Genomic DNA, 13,701 nt, shown 5'->3' with positions numbered 1-13,701 from the left:
AAGTGTCGTGCCTGCCGTTACGCTCTTCATCAGCACCACCGGTGGCAGATGGGGTTATGCAAAGTTGCTCGCTGAACGCGGATACGATATGGTTGCTGGGTGGGTGCAGGAGTGTACCAAGTGTATGTAGCAGTAGACGACGAGATGAGTGTGCTAACATTGCATCCATCATGCCGTTATGCTGAACCCCGAATGGTTCCTCGTTCTATTCCGCGAAGTCATCAGCACCACCCTGTTGGTGGTGGGAACGAAAGCGTCCATGCATGCCTAACTTGCTCAGCAACGTTTGTTTCCCGGCTTGTGTATAGTGCATCCTTTTCAGCTCCCATTTCCCGGAAGTAGGCGCGTTTCACGATACGTTTGACGTAGCAGTGATGCGAATGAATTGGTGGAAGCGATTCGCGCACAATCACCGATCGAGATGCAGCCCGATGGCTGCATATAAAGGTGTCGTTTACAGGACAAAGAGCGCGTTCACACTCATTTATTAATTAACTTGAGCCGCAATTCATAAATAATGCGTCTCCTTCAAGATGGCCTGAGATGAAACAGTACAACGGATCGGTAACATGCACATACTCACGTAAGAAAGCGTGGTGGTGTCTTCCATGCTGCGCTCGTCTACGTGTGGTTTTTGTTTGGTGGTTAGCAGTGGCACGCACTGATTGCGGACACGCACGAGTGTGTTAAATGCCGGTCACGCAAATGGCCACACAATCGCAAATCAGTGATTTATTCCTCTCAATTGCACAGCACGCCGGGGTAAAGTGGCAAGAAGCGTGTATACAATACGGTAAATCAATTTTCTCACACACGACAGGCGACGTTTTAACCGTCCGACCGTGTTTGGTGCGCAATACAACCGTATTTATACCGCGGTGGTAGTGAACTATTAGCAGCAGTGCCATGCTGCTAATTGACCACAATTGAGAGAATGTTGTATGATTTTATGGTTATTGTGTTTTTTTTTTGTAGCATTAAACATAATTGTTTTATGATGGCCAATGCGACCTCTACAGCAGACAGCAGTTTTTGTATGTTTCGGGCTACTAGGCGGCGCTTTAATTTCATGCGATCCGATGCGATGCATCCGATTGGGCACAAAAAAGCAAACGAGAATACAGAGATTGAAACAAGTGTGGTGCTAAGATAGCATTCTCAATAATGGCACGCCTTACGCTAAATTACTTATTGTCTGTCCAGTTCGTAATTCAATTTCGCTCGTTGTGCGCTTTACCTTCCTTGGCGGTTACAAAAGAATTCAGCCGATGGCATGATAGTGGCATAGCTTAAATCTTCTGATTAGCACCGATAAATGACTATTTATGATACGGCGCGCATTGTCCATGTGTGGTTGAAGCGGATGTTTGAACCATACTGCGGGTAGGGCTACTATATTGGAATACTAGGAGACTACTGTTGTCTCGTTAGATACTTTTATGATGCCAATCATGAAGTTAAGGGTCTGCTGTGTCTAGATTATTAAAGACCAAATTTCGAGAAAGTTTTGTCCCCAAGGCATTTACAATGCTCCTGTAGGCAGTGTTAAGAATCGTGTGCGATAATAGTTTTGTCTGTTTGCAGGATTAAGATAAATGTAAATGTTAGGTAAAATCTTTGCGAAAGTGTTTAATAACTGCTGGTCCATTAACAGAAATAAGTTGAAACTATTCGTACATACTTTTGCATACAAATGTTGAACGGCTTTTGCTTCTTTGGGGCAATATCCATTGTAGGTCACGACCTTTGTCATTATTGGAGTTAGCAATCAGCGGCTTAAAAGTTTATCAATTGTTGATCAGTAGTCTGCATTTGATTTTCTTATCCTTTCCAAAACATATATCAACGCCAAATAATGTTTTTTTTATATTGTTAGTGGAAATTTGAATTATTATTGCTGAACATATTACAGCTAGGACAAATCAGCAAACAAAATTAAAAATTATTAACAGAACATTTATTACGATTGGTTGATATTAAGACATTTTTATTTTCCATGCAAACAGCACATATTATTTGGTAGGTTTAATTAATAAAAAATGTAACGTTTCACAGTTCCTCACACAGTCTATCCAACGCATACTGAAATAATTAAATCGCTTCTGTGTGCGATACGAAATTTGCCGGTTATGAAAAATGGTAAATGTGGAAGTCAAATATAATTACAAACGTAAATAATGACAAAACAGCTCCATGTCGAACATTTTACACAATCCGTACACCAACACTTACCCTAGCCGTTCTCCTGGCAAAAGGCATAGCTCAGGGTAGCCGCTTTATCCTCAAGCAACAATCACAGGCGGGTTGAGTGAAATGGTTGGCACGGGCGAGTATTAATTGCACAAAAGGTAAAAATTATGATGCTAGACTTGGTGCTGTCTGCTGTTCCGGAAGAGTAGAAAGTGTGAACCGTAGAGTTTCCCGGCCCTCTGGGACATTTCACCGACCGGGTGCCCTAAGCCTTAGGACCCCAAGCAAACCAACAGCTTACTGTCGTGGTTGCCCAACCGATGATGCCGAACCTTTGAGCCGCTTGTGAATAACGCAAGCGTCGCGCTCATGGGGAAAAGTTTTAAAATATAAATCATAAGAATAGATTAGGGAGTTTTCTCAATTATGTGCCCAAAGCTTCAGCAGATCGGCAGGCCATAAATTACTAGTGAGAATATCTTACAAACAGGCGAAGGCATACTCCCAGGGGGCAGCCCAAAAACCAGCTCGGGTTGAGTATCCATTCAGAAAACGAGCACGCTTTGAGCTTCACGCTGGTGTAAAGTTTTCATTGTGTTTTTTAAGGTTAAATGTCATTGTTAACCGAAACTATGCTCGATACAGCTTATTTTAAACATAGTTTCGTATACTTGCGCTTAATAGTTAACCATTTAAAATTAATAGTTTTTGGAAAATTCATAATATAAATTTGTATGGTGTACATTATTGTTAATTGTTTCATCATATAAATTTTAAAAACTTTCCAGAATACCCAATACCCATTCTCATTATGTATTCATCACCAGAAACCCAATGTTATAGATTTAAGTCAGTTCAATCTGCTCTAAGTGCAGTTTTACTCTCGTGTTCTTTAAGAAAAGACAAATAACAGTTTTTTTTGTTCTTTTCCCTAACGTCGTTTGATTCACTCAACGTGCGGGCTTCGCTTACGACGTTAGCTTTGAGTGGAATCGTGACATTCTGTGTAATTTTACCAGACAGCAATGTCAACTTCCAGGTGCCTGACGGTCGCCAGAAACGGTGCAATAGTGCTCTAGAAAGCGAGGAAAAGCTGCTAAGGGGGAAAGCATTTGCTTTGACACCTCATCCTTTATTGCTTGAGAACGGGTGTCTGCGAGATTTCAAGCAGCAGTTGGTTTTCTCGTTTATGAAAGTTCTTTCATTTTGTCCTCGCTTCTACACACGACGCCCGCGGATCGGTTTACCGGTGTACAAATCCGTGTGTCTCTGTTGACCATTTTACTCACGTATTAAATTATCGTTAAACCCTATTAACCCACGGTTACCCCACGGAGTTGATTCGCTCGATGTTTTTACGACCGGCATTACAAACAATAAAATGCAGAATGGATGCCGTGAGATAGCTGTTGTTGTAATGAGTGTGTGTATTATATATTGCAGTAGGATTGATATTGAGTTTTCATAGTACGATAAGTTTGAAAATATGATACAATCAATTAGATTTAGAATCATTGTAATGGGTTTGATAATGAAGCTTAAAGTTGAATTTTATGCGATAAATGTTGAAATTTTGAACTAATCTTTAAGCTAGCTGTAATATGTTCATGCACCATGCAATTGGCTAGATATTAAATGATGCACGATAAACAATGCATGTTTAGTTTGAATTATTTATTTTTAAATTGGATACAAACCATCGAAAGATAGTATCCGTAGTTTTTGCTAGAGGACTAACGAATAAAGTTCTAATGTGATCAATTTAAATGTCTCAACTTTTCATGAATCCTTGATGAATTGTAATAATTGTCACTTTATCATTTATTCATCATACATTCATTATTCAGTTTACAGATAAAACTTATAACAAAACATATTTTGGAATACTGTATCTTAATTATTGAATTGAAGAAAACCTATGAGAGCGAGACGAATAAAACGATAGTAGCATAAACAATGTTATTTCTACTACCGAGTGTTTTGCAACAAATAAAGAGATTTGTTCTTTATTTATCATTAATTTTACGCACTGTGTGTAGGAAAATAAATAAACTCGTCTATAACAATTTCCTCTGTCAAACTGAAAATAATTTAAGAAAGTTGATAAAGACATAGGACCATCACATATTTAATAAGCTAGCAACTTTTAGGAGTAAGTTGTATTTTCACCTTACGAAATATCATATAATTTGGCCGTGTAAATGGTGAAGGCTGGTGAAGGTGAACGTATTTAAAAAGCTCTCATCAGTTTTTGGCTGTATTACATCAGTGCCAGTAAGCTAAACCTTAAGGCAACGAGCTAAACTCGTTGTTAATAAACCTTATTTTTTAAACAGAAACATACAGTTACCCATCTGCTCTAGACCACAGCGCCATTGTGGTCAGGGAAAAATGTTATCCGTATACCTTATATTATGTTTATTACACCCTTCGTATCGCAGTTTCGCGATCATAAAAGATTCCAACACAGCCGTGAATTGTGGGCGCGCTGTTCAACATGGTTTTGCATGACCGATTTACGATTACATGGTGTTGCCACGACGTGCTGTCGCATTATCGGTGTTAATACAGTGCCCAATCTTCGAACCATTCTAGCGCTCGATTCCACCTCAACGCTGTGAACTTTTCACACACCACCGAAGGGCCAGATTTCGCATACCCCCTTTAGTGGGAATGGCGTTTCGGGCGCTTAAAATTGCATCGCAGCCACGGTGACGTTGATAACACGCTACACCATCGCCTCGTCGTAATCACACATCCCGATTCGATCGAAGTCGGACGAAATGTAATTTGTGACAGAACGGACTACCCCGCCAGTACATGATCATGGGTGGCTCGTGTTGCTGGAGCCTTACACGGATTTATAGTATGATAATTGCTACGGACTGGGATGTACGACGCTGTTGCAGATGGCGGTACACTACAGCATGCTTGTTCCAGCAGCGACGATCTACCCCAGCATTTCCGAGGTGTTCATCGTATTCTCTGGCGTCTCTTGCGTTGCATCCAATGATGCGCCCATTTCCATCCGGTAGCAGTGTGGCCGTATTTCGTTCACTTAAAACCATACGGGACCGTCGCTCACATACCCAAAGGGGAAGAAGCGTGAGTGTGTGTGAGTGTGCACCGGATATTTCTAATCAGTCGCCATATTCATTCGGTCGAATTTATTCCACCACTGGCCAGCGTTTGCCACTGTGATGGGAGATGCATATGTGAGCGCTTGGTCCGTGGGATGTGGATCCGTTTAATTCTGGAATGTTCTACCGCACTGGCTCCATTGAACCATGCTGGGATGTAAGTGTAAAGTGTTATTAGTGCACTGGCGTCAAGGAGCATGCAGCCCGGTTCACTGATGGTACAACGACGCCAGTGCTGATGAAAGCTAGAAGCGGGAAAGGAACCGATTTTTGGGGATCATATTAAATGTAATTTATCATGCATCCTACGCCTTGCCATGGTTGTAGAAGGTGCAAGCACGATGCGACGATTCAGTTGCAAAATTGGTTCCTTGCCTAGTTGATACTGTAGTACGCTGGTCGTATCTCATGCGACCATAGGCCGTGACTTTGTGACACTTTGTATTTTCTATTTGAAGGCTGACAAGACAGAGTTAATGTAAAAACGGAACATCGAGTTTTGTATGAAGACAACAATTCAGCTAACATTTTTCGGTACTTTTAAAACAATACAATTTTACTTCGACGTTAAATCTTTATTTTCTACGCAGCGCCGGTATTAAGCTGAACTAGAAACTTCACGCAGTAAAGAGCAATGGTTTGAAAATTTGTCATAGGTATCATCCATCAATGACGCAAAGCAAAAATTGAAAATTTTCGACCCCTTCCCCCTAGTGAAACAAATTGTAGCGTTAGAAGAAACCCTCCCCCCTGTAATAGCTTATTTTATTCAACAAAATCAGATTTTGTTGTTATTTTATCTTTTTTAACTTTTTTGCGATACATCCAAAATTATTAAAAAGACACAAGATAATATTGTATTGTAGTTTACTTAAAGAAAAGTTATCCCATATAGCAATCAATTTCAAAATCAAGTAATCGGATCCTTTGCGCCGTTGGCAATGTTCTTACATCATGATCATCAGAAGCGTATTTTATCCAGCCATCATTCTGGTCCTCCATAAATATGTCGATCCTTCCAGAAATGATTCTTCAGCTTTAGATATTCTATCATGATCAATTTGGTTATACTATTTCGTGTAGCATGTGATGTTTAATATGTTACGCATGTCTTACAAATTACGAACAAAATCGATACTGTTTACAGAAGTTTCGGCTTGTGTTCACTTATTTCATATTTTCACTTTGTACAACAACAACATTTTTGTAAACATAAATGGATACATTTTTTTTGAAGATGATCTTATTCAGAAACTTTAAAGAAAAAAAGTCAATCTTCCAGCTATTCAAGAAAATGAATCATTCATAAAGACAACGCTACTTTGAACAATAAATATCGAAATGATTAGTATTATGACGATATTTTACTTTTTTTAGATACCTTTTATGCCCACTTGCGGTCCTAGAACCAATTATTTCACTTTTCATACAAAATATATGGTAAGGCGCTAGCCGCATAACGAGTTTTCCGTAGTTTTTCGAAATGGACTTAACTCGCTATGATGTGTTCCACTCTATTACACTCATTAAAAACAAATAATTATAAAATAACACTCATTCAGCTGTAAATTAACAATTTATTTAGTAGTATGTGTTGCCGTGTTTAAGTTGAGCAGTGCTCTCGAACCTTTTCGGGATTGCGGACCGTTTGGCTTTCAAAATATATTTGCCGCGGCGCGCTTCTATTGAGGGTATTGTATAGACTTAGTCCAACAATTTCATCAAACATATGATTAAATCTTATTCAATATGTGCCTGTTAAAAATTTAATATAATTTGTGGGAATAAATGTACAATACGTAGAGTAATGATCTTTTCTTTTTAAACATAAATCACATGAATTCTTTCGAGTCTCATGTCTGTTAACGCCACAAACCACAGGTAGTACGATAATTGTTGCAGTATTATTTGTGCAGTATAAAGGCCTAGAGAACGTTATTCTGACTCTTAATTCGGTTTAAAAATAACGTTAGCAATGCAGAATTTAATGATATTCAGTAATCCTGTAATTTTAAAATAAAAAGTTAATACTGTACAAATACATAGTACTGTTGGTAATCAGTATGCTTTCTAGCTTGCATGCTTTATGATTGGAAGGGAGATAGTGGTAAAGTGTTTCAAGTATTTGTTTGTGAAACACTACATTATAGCTTTTTAGATTTTAATGGATTTTTATATGCTATATGCTTTATTTATCTAACAGTTGTAACCATTACTTTATTTAAGTATCAATTCTTTAGTAGAAGGTAATCGCGTCGGATTGACTGTTCTAGATTGCAATACTAGATGAAAGTATGGTCCCTAAAAATGAAATTATAATGCCTACGAGAATTGTTGCGTACGACCTCGTTATGAAGTAAAAGCATTTATGCGGATGTGGCGAAGTAAAACACTTCAAGTTAAAACACCTCAAGTTAAAAAAAAAGTTCAAGCAAAAGACGCCTCAAGCAATAGCGCGCGCTTCAGAAACGCAACAAACATAAACAGGTAGTCAACCGTTCTCACGGTTCAAACGAGGAAGTAACTTCACGCAATTCATAAACCATAGGTACATGTCGCATTACGTATAAATAAAACTTGTTATCAAAATAGTCATAGTTATAGTTAGCTGACCTATATGCGGTCAGCAACTAAATAGCATATAAGAGATGAGAACCTAAATAAAGAAAGTGCATTCGAACACAAACCTCAGAATTGCTCGTTTCTTAATGGTCGGAGGCACTCTCCAGTCGGCGAAGGAAAAATGTACCCGACTCGGTGTAAAGCACCGGCGTTGGGCGCTGCGACGGAGCAACACATCCGCCAGCAGCATTAAGCATTATTCTTATTCTAAAATTACATTGTCTTTTTTGCACCTTTAATGTTAGTTTGAAATGATCTTTAAAATATGTATTATTGTATGTACTATGTCATGAAATTTAAAGTACGATGTAAAAGCAGATGAATGCTCAGTTTAGTAAAATTAAAAATATGTTTTTTTTGGGGATCAACATTTTTGATCAAAATTTTGCCTAACACCATGGATTACCACGCTCTCCTGCGCTTACTAACGTGTGAGGGGGGAATGAAAACCTACATATACCCTGCATGGGAGAATGGCTGCAAAAAAGTTGAAAACTACTGATCTAAATAAACAGTTTTGCCGCAATGAAAAAAAGCTTTAAAGCAAGGTCGTTTCGTTCATTAGACTGAATATCAAATGATATGAATAATTTTAATAATACAAGTATCACCACCTGCTGTTGATACAAATGCTACCACCGGTTGTTGGAGGTTTGATATTAGATGCTTCTATCAAGCAACCCAGTATTAATCAAACCTACAATTTGCTGGATCAATCATAAGCTGTCACTTGAATGCATTAAAACATCTTAAATGAATCCTTGTTTTTGATTGAGAAGTCGATTGAATTTGCTGACAGTGACTAGTCCAATCCTTGAATGAAAGAGATTAAAAGAAAGCATAGGATCGTTGTTTTAATGGCGTTCATGTGTTGGCTCATGGTGGATGCGGATCGTTGCAAAATTGCTGTGATTAGAAACAGTCACGTTTGTGAAGGCGGAAAATCGGTACGGTTTTAAAAATGGATGTCACCTTCCGTTGTTCCGTGTGGCAGCAGAAAAATTTCTTCACGAAACATAGTGTGTCGAACATGTGTGTGAAGTGTGCCATTTAATGTTCATTTTCTACCTAGCCCGTGGGTGTTACAGCGACGAATTCACAAAAGAGACGTGCCGCTGTTATTGTGTAACCAATTTACGGGGCGAGCGCTCTGAACACCTGCATCAGATGTTACTTGGTTAGCACGGTAGTCTGTTATATGTGTCGAACCGTTTTGTTTTAAATCGGTGCATTGGTGTACAGCAAGCTGCACATACATTGCGTTGCAAATGTTACATTGGAGATACAGCGCTGAGCTTGGGGCGAATAATTGAAAATGTGAGAAATTGTTAGCATTATTTTGAAAATCAGTTCAAGTTATTTTAAATCAAGTCTTAGAGCATGTTTGGGCTAGAAAAACTGTTAAATATTAACAGTTTTTAAGAACAATATCAGAAGTATTGTTAAAATATATATTTAACGATAAAAATAAACCATTCGCTATGTTTAAAGAATCATTTCAGCTTCATTTGGTTAGAGAAAAACCTTCTAAAGGATAACGTGTCAGTGTACTTTAAAAAAGAGAAGGGAAAACAAATCGTAGCTTAACCCCATTCTCATCCTTGGGCAAGTGCTTCGAGTATTTTTGTACAAGCGCAACTTATCACGTTCATCGCCGCTTTTGGTTCACGCGATTGGGACGCGGATGGAGGAGAGGTTTTTTTTTTGCTGATGTCGTCACCATTTCAACCAAGGGTCACCGGATCTATCAGGAGGGAAAAATCAGTGCTCGGTACTACCGCACGGATAATTTATGACCCGCATTCATTAAACATGACACAAGCAATCAAATCCGATGTTTTCTGCACGACCGTGATGCTACGTACCGTTTTTGGGCGGTCTAAGGACGGGTCGGATAGTCAAGTGAGTGTGTAGGTGTGTATATGTGTGTGTGTGGTTTCTTGCCCGCACAAGTCCGGTTAAACGGTTCTTGGGTATTTGAACCATGATACGGTGTTACGCATCGCGGCGACACCGTAGCGCGCGCGGTAGTGCTGGTGGCAATGTGCTGAGTGTAACAATGGTAGAAATTGCAGGGAAAAAAGGAAATCTGTTTGCCGGCCCTTCTGCCAGGAAAGCAAAACCGGAATACCGTGGTCTAACGCGGGCGTCAATGAATTAATGAGTGGTAGTCACGCTAACTCGACCAGCAAAGGGGGAAAACAGGTTGTGAATTGGTTGAAACGCGAGCACACTGTTCGTGCCGGCAGCAAACTCTAGACGCTGGAATGTTTGTATCGGTCGGGGCACGATTGCCACACTGGTCTCGAGAAAATGGTGGTCCTGCAGTCGCCGGAATGTGTGTTGCGACGGAAACGCGCTTTAAATGCATCGCTGGACGCATCTTGACTGATTGCTGGAGATGATGTTCGGTCCGTTCGCAAACCGCGTCTGGAATTGGGTCGGAAATGAATAAACGATCCCAAACGAAGACGACACTGACGCGCGCACGGTACGGTGGCGACGGTGATAAACGACCTCAATTTAAGTCTTCCGATGTAGAACCACGGTGACAATGCCGGTCGGAGGTGATCTTAACCGCTTCCACCCGCTCCCGCTTCAGGGCTGATGGCAGGAAATATTAATGAATTGCTAATTCCTGCTGGTCGTTCGTCGGGCGAAGTTAGCCGGGCGAACCCTCCGTACCGAGTCGGTTCCGTCCTGAAGTGCTTACCGAGATTTGACCTCTTTGGTTCGCGTATGCAACACTCAAACCAAACTGTTGCGTCGAATACCGCTCCGGACGGTTGGGCAGGTTCGCCGTAATTCGTCAAGCTTTTATATCCGCCCGTACCAGGGATGAGGAAAAAAGGACGCTCGATTAAGGACACAAGAATGCACCTTTTGTTCGCTACCATCATTCCGATCATGAAACGATCGTTTGGGTTGGACTCTTTGTTGGGAATGTTAGATGCTGGCGGGGACAGAAACCCCGGAAGAGAAAGTGCGAGAGAGAAAAAGAATAAACAGAAGAGTGCAAGAATAAACTGGGTAGCTCGGAGTGACCATTGTGTTCTTTACCGCTTGTTGACCAGTTTCATGCTTCCTCCCATCTGCTGGAACCATGATCATCATCTGTCGGACCATCATCAGCATCATCATGCTGCGCCACATAAGTGCACCGCCGGTTGGGCGAGGGACAACCGTCCGAATGGTGGAGGCTTCCCGCATGTGCGGTTGGTGTCCACTTGACCGCGTGTCGGTCGTTTCGTGCTCGTTTATTCACTCATTCATGGAATGATTTTATTAAGCTTAATTGAATAATTACATTCATTGTGCATGCGACGCACTGTGCGACACGAATCATGCCGTTACATACGACCATGTGTGTTTATGTGTGTGTGTGTGTGTGTGTGTGAGTGCGCGCGATGTGTCAAAGGAGCCAAATGTCCCCGACCTCGAGACCCTCTCAAAACCTCGCCATTCCTTATGCCCGCCTCCACCCAAAGAGGCTGCACAACAGGCGAGCGGCAGTAAATCGAGTCGAATGAACTGGAATCATTGCCTCGCGTATGGGAGGAAACGCGCTAATAGGTAGAGAACGCAGGCACTATATCGTCATCATGCGCTGCAGCGCAATGCCGTCAAATGTGTCGAACAGTGGGTTAGTGTGTGCGTGTGAGTGATTGTGGGTGGAAAGGGTGCGGAGGATTCCAGTGGACGCGCGGTGTACTTTATCATGGTTTATCACAAGCTACTTGAGCTTTGATTTAATTACTGCGCACGCACGCCATCCTGGCATGACGTTTTCGAGCATCAAATGGACCGGAAGCTGGATTATGCTGCTGGTGGCAGTCGTTTGCCGGCGGATTGGCGGCAACGGGAATTGATCCGATTGACTTATTTCCTGTGCATTCGATGTCTTATGACTTTTTGGATGGGGCCGTTTTACAATTGGGTTCAAGGTACAGGGGGAACAGGATGGTGTGTATGTGTGGGATGTTGTTTAGATTTATGTTGTTGCTGCCAATGTGTGGCCGCGCCAGCCGCTGTGGGTTGGTAGTAATCGAGTGAATTATTTGATATTTGGTAAATCGTTTCCAAATGAATGGCATATTCGATGTCATCAGGCAACGAGGAACAAGGCACCGATTTCGGGTGATTTGGTGTTTTCTGGTGTTTTTGAGAGTATATTGTTGAATATGTAGAGTTGATGAATGTTTGTAAAATATTGAGGTTTAAAATTTAAGATGTTTTAATCTAATAATAAAAAAGGATGTATTTCAGGTATAGAATTAAATTTAAAGTATTGGTAAAACTGTGGCGTATCCATTTTTAATCATCAACATTAACTTTTTCTGAATTTAGTACTATTTTTCCCACCCATTACTTTATGTTCACACTGATTCACAAAGGAACCAATCAAATGAGTTGCTTTTAACATTACTTGAATTAGCCACCAACACCAATGTTCCTAACATTCCCTTGCGCGCAATCCTGCTACTAAACGTCTGCATTCACCGTCAATTTCGCTATTCAAATGCAACCCATCGCTCAATGTGACAATTCACCATCCATCCAATCCGTTCACATTCCTTCATACGCCGGGCAGACTGAGTGTGTGTGTGTGTGTGTCTGTGAGTGTTTATTATGGCTGACCATCAATTACAGGAACATTTGGGCCAAACGAGTATCTGCGTAATTCATCAGATCGTTTACTACAATCATTCAATTTGCTTTCATTCCGCTTAGCGTGAAGGCGAAGGTATGCAATTTTATGTGTGTCAGTTGTTGTTGGTACCGTGAGTTAGGCGTGTTTTACGCGCATTGAATAATTTTTAAAGGTAATTTTAGCTGAAAATACTCGTGTTTCATCACATTAGAACACTATAATTCTGTTTACATACATTATACATTATAGTACATTATAATTTAAAAAAATATTTTAAAAACAGCTAAAAAGGTGCTAGATCCAACATTAAAAATTCCAAGAAACTAAGAGAATCCGGTAAACGTGCCTAATGCAACTCAAATTTATATTCTAACGGAATGCATGCAAAGTGAACTAATGCAGGCAACACTGTCGTTGTAGCGACGATAAGAGCAAACGGCCAAGATCAGTCAGTATTGGTGCGTAAAAGAATTAAAACTGTTTCCTTCGGAGGGTCGGAACAGCGTTCAACCCATACAGCGAGAAGGTTGACCCCGGTCAAAAGATCCAGCATGGTCGTCGTTCATCACCATCACCAGCATCATCATCGGCAATAACGTGCCGCTGCAGGAGGGGGATGTCGTCCACTTTCCGCCAGCATGGCACATCTGTCAAGCATCCGTTTTGTCCGGGCAATTTGATACATTGGGTAGAGTGGCCGCGGGCTGGGTTTGGTGTTTGGGATCGGTACGCGCTATAAAAGTCCAATTGAGATGAAATCTACCAAACAGTATTCGTGTATCCGTCGTTCTAGACCAGTGGTCGGTGAGGTCTGGTAGGATCTGGTGATGTTTTCTGCTGAGGCTTTAAATGATTCATGTCGTTGTCGAAGTGTTTGCATGGGCGGTGAAAAAACGGCGTTACAATATTCAGTCCAGTGTTGCCAGAGTCACAGTGAGTACGATCCTGGCCCAAGAGACACAGCCACGCTCGTTCGTGGCATCGTTTGTGGTGCTGTGCTGCGTACGCGTGATCAGCGATAAAGTGCAGGGAACGATCGAGTGCTCGGGTGGGCATACGAACGCAGCGTTATGGTGACTGGTACGCGAAGCGTTATCA

This window comes from Anopheles merus, chromosome 2R (genome assembly GCF_017562075.2).
Source record: "Anopheles merus strain MAF chromosome 2R, AmerM5.1, whole genome shotgun sequence".
Classification (NCBI taxonomy): Eukaryota; Metazoa; Arthropoda; class Insecta; order Diptera; family Culicidae; genus Anopheles; species Anopheles merus.
This window is presented reverse-complemented; position numbering follows the sequence as displayed.